The sequence below is a fragment of the Salvelinus sp. IW2-2015 genome, unplaced genomic scaffold (assembly GCF_002910315.2).
Source record: "Salvelinus sp. IW2-2015 unplaced genomic scaffold, ASM291031v2 Un_scaffold345, whole genome shotgun sequence".
In the NCBI taxonomy this organism is placed as follows: domain Eukaryota; kingdom Metazoa; phylum Chordata; class Actinopteri; order Salmoniformes; family Salmonidae; genus Salvelinus; species Salvelinus sp. IW2-2015.
In genome coordinates this window covers 47,738-51,917 of record NW_019942543.1, presented here as the reverse complement: position 1 = coordinate 51,917, position 4,180 = coordinate 47,738, and positions in this window count along the sequence as shown.

Here is a 4,180-nt window from a genome sequence, read left to right as displayed (position 1 = left end):
CTGGGCAAATAACTTACAAAGCTCCAATTTAAATTACAGAACACAATGGTACCACTAATAAATGATCTATGGTACACCATAAAAAAACGAACATCACACAATGTGTGTAATATAGTCATCGGCGGCAGTCAAATGCTGCCTTCAAATGCTTCTTGGAATCTCTATTTTCTGTTGGTGAAGTCTTAGTATGACCAGCCAGGGCACACCAGATCCACTGCAGTATTAGATGATTGTCCAGGTCCCCAGGGCTTCAGGAGATGCCTTCAATTCTGTCCGCTAGGGGCAACGTGAATGCCTATTAGCCCACTGCTTTTTATTTTTTCTGTTTTAACCCCAACCTTAACCCTTATCTTAATCAGTCGGAATTAATGCCTAACATTAACCGTCAAATTTTTTAAATGTTTTAACCCTATCCCAAACATGCACTCTTACCTTAATAACCAATCAAATTAATGCAGTGTGGTAAAGTATTTAAGTAAAACTACTTTAAATTACTACTTAAGTCATTTTTGGGGGTATCTGTACTTTACTTTAGTATTTATATTTTTGACAACTTTTACTTTTATTCCACTACATTCCTAAAGAAAATAATGTACTTTTTACTCCATACATTTTACCTGACACCTAAAAGTACTCGTTACATTTTCAATGTTTAACAGGACAAGAAAATGGTTAAATTCACATATTTATCAAGAGAACATCCCTGGTCATCCCTACTGCCTCTGATGTGGCGGATTCACTAAACACAAATACTTCATATGTAAATTACGTCTGAGTGTTGGAGTGTGCCCTTGAATATCCGTTAATTAAAAAGTGTGTTGTTTGGATTGCCTAATAGAAGTAATTTGAAATTATTTCTACTTTTACTTTAGATACTTTTTTTTATACTTTTGATATTTTTGCAATTAAATTGACTTTTGAAACTTAAGTATATTTAAAACCAAATACTTTTAGACTTTAACATTTTAGTTTATTTTATTTAACCTTTATTTAACTATGAAAGTCAGTTAAGAACAAATTCCTATTTACAATGAGGGCCTACCCCAGCCAAACCCTAACCCAGATGACGCTGGGCCAATGGTGCGCCGCCCTATGGGGCTCCCAATCACTTGTGATACAGCCTGGAATTGAACCAGCATCTGTAGTGACGCCTCTAGCACTGAGATGCAGTGCCTTAGACCGCTGCGCCACTCGGGAGCCCCTACTTACTTTTTTTTACAAGGTGACTTTTACTTGAGTAAATTTCTATTAAGGTGCAGTGCATTCGGAAAGTATTCAGACCACTTGACTTTTTCCACGTTTTGTTACGTTACAGACTCATTCTAAAATGGATTAAATAATTTTTTCCACTCATCAATCTACACACAATACCCCAAAATGACAAAGCGAAAACATTTTAAGAACATTTTTCAAATGTATAATTTTTTTTTTTAAATGAATACCTTACTTACATAAGTATTCAGACCCTTTGCTATGAGACTCAATATTGAGCTCAGGTGCATCCGGTTTCCATTGATCTTCCTTGAGATGTTTCTACAACTTGATTGTGTCACATCTACTCCTTCTTCCCACCTCTGGCGCTCGACGTTGCCGGTCTACTAACCACCGGTCCTGGCAACCCATCATTAAACACACTTGGCAACCATCATCATGCACACCTGGCAAATATCATTATGCACACCTATTACTCCCCTTTATCTAGCACTCCTTTGTTATCACCCATCAGGCAGTATTGTTTCTGTGTTCAAGTTTAGACGGTACTGTTGTTTGTGTATTCACTCTATGTTTGTTCGTATTAAACTCACCGACTGCAACTACTTCCTAACTCCCTCCGTCTTCGTTACAGATTGGAGTCCACCTGTGGTAAATTCAATTGATTGGACATGATTTGGAAAGGCACACACCTGTCTATATAAGGTCTCACAGTTGACAGTACATGTCAGAGTAGAAACCAAGCCATGAGGTCAAAGGAATTGTCCATGGAGCTCCTAGATACGATTGTGTCGAGGCACAGATCTGAGGAAGGGTACCAAAAAATGTCTGCAGCATTGAAGGTCCCCAAGAACACAGTGGCCTCCATCATTCCTAAATGGAAGAAGTTTGGAACCACCAAGACTCTTCCTAGAGCTGGCCGYCCGGCCAAATTGAGCAATCGGGGGAGAAGGGCCTTGGTCAGGGAGGTGGCCAAGAAACCAATGGTCACTCTGACAGAGCTCCAGAGTTCCTCTGTGGAGATAGGAGAACCTTCCAGAGGGACAACCATCTCTTTTTAATAWTTTTTTTTTWWAAATCTCCCCAATTTCGTGGTATCCAATTGGTAGTTACAGTCTTGTCTCATTGCTGCAACTCCAACTCGGGAGAGGCGAAGGTCGAGAACCGTGCGTCCTCCGAAACACAACCCAACCAAGCCGCACTGCTTCTTGACACAATGCCCACTTAACCCGGAAGCCAGCCGCACCAATGTGTCGGAGGAAACACCGTACACCTGGCGTCCGTGTCAGCGCGCACTGCGCCCAACCCGCCACAGGAGTCGCTAGTGCGCGATGGGACAAGGACATCCCTGCCGGCCAAACCCTACCCTAACCCGGACAAGGCAGGACCAATTGTGCGCCGCCCCATGGGTCTCCCAGGTGCGACCGGCTGCGGCAGAGCCTGGACTCGAACCCAAAATCTCAAGTGGCATGTGTCACATCTACTCCTTCTTCCCACCTCTGGCGCTCGACGCAGTGCCTTAGACCACTGCGCCACTTGGGAGGCCCGGGGAACAACCATCTCTATAGCACTCCACCAATCAGGCCTTTATGGTAAAGTGGCCAGACGGAAGCTGCTCCTCAGTAAAATACACATGACAGCCCGCTTGGAGTTTGCCAAAATGCACCTAAAGGACTCTCAGAAAGAAGATTCTCTTGGCTGATGAAACCAAGATTGAACTCTTTGGCCTGAATGCCAAGAGTCACGTCTGGAGCAAACCTGGCACCATCCCTACGGTAAAGCATGGTGGTGGCAGCATCATACTGCGGGGATGTTTTTCAGCGGGAAGGCCTGGGAGACTAGTCAAGACCGAGGGAAAGATGAACGGAGCAAAGTACAGAGAGATCCTTGATGAAAGCCTACTCCAGAGCGCTCAGGACCTTGGACTGGGGCGAAGGTTCACCTTCCAACAGGACAACGAACCTAAGCACACAGCCAAAACAACACAGGAGTCGCTTCGGGACAAGTCTCTGAATGACTTGAACCCGATCGAACAGCTTTGGAGAGACCTGACAATAGCTGTGCAGCAACGCTCCCCATCCAACCTGACAGAGCTTGAGAGGATCTGCAGAGAAGAATGGGAGAAACTCCCCAAATACAGGTGTGCCAAGCTTGTAGCATCATAGCCAATAAGACTCAAGGCTGTAATCGCTGCCAAAGGTGCTTCAACAAAGTACTGAGTAAAGGGTCTGAATACTTATGTAAATGTGTTATTTCAGTTTTTTTTTTTTTTACATTTGCAAACATTTCTAAAAACCTGTTTTTCAAAAACAATTTAATACATTTTAGAATGAGTCTGTAACGTAACAAAATGTGAGAAAAGTCAAGGGGTCTGAATACTTTCCGAATGCACTGTATCTTCACTTAAGTATGGGTACTTTTTTCACCACTGGATTAATGCCTAAACTCCGTTAACCAAATAGTGCAATTAAGAGGACAGTTAACAAAAAAGTGCAATTTAAAGGGACATTTAACTAAAAAGTGTGATAAAAATGAGAGCCAGCCACCTCCAAAAGCAGTCTCTGATGGTTTTGCTCCTACTCCTCAAGGTTCTCCAAGCAGCCTGGTTTAATCTGGGTCATTCTAGACCTCAGGAAACGGAATCAGACAGGCCACCGGTCTGAGGTAAGTTCGATCACCGCCAACCTGCACATCAACAGTCCGGATCCGTCCATCTGACCCTGCGATGACCTTGGTGACCCGACCGATGGGCAATGAGGCACGAGGCAACTGGGGAATCAAGGAGCATGAGTACCTGGCCAACATCCAGTACTTTGGACTCCTTCTGCCACTTCTGAAGCTTTTGTAGGCTCGCAAGGTAATGCCGGATGAAGTTGGCCCAGAAGTGGTCGGTCAGAATTTGGCTATGGTGCCAGTACCGTTGACCGACGAGACCACTGTCAGCGTAGATAGCTTGAAGCAGAGAGCT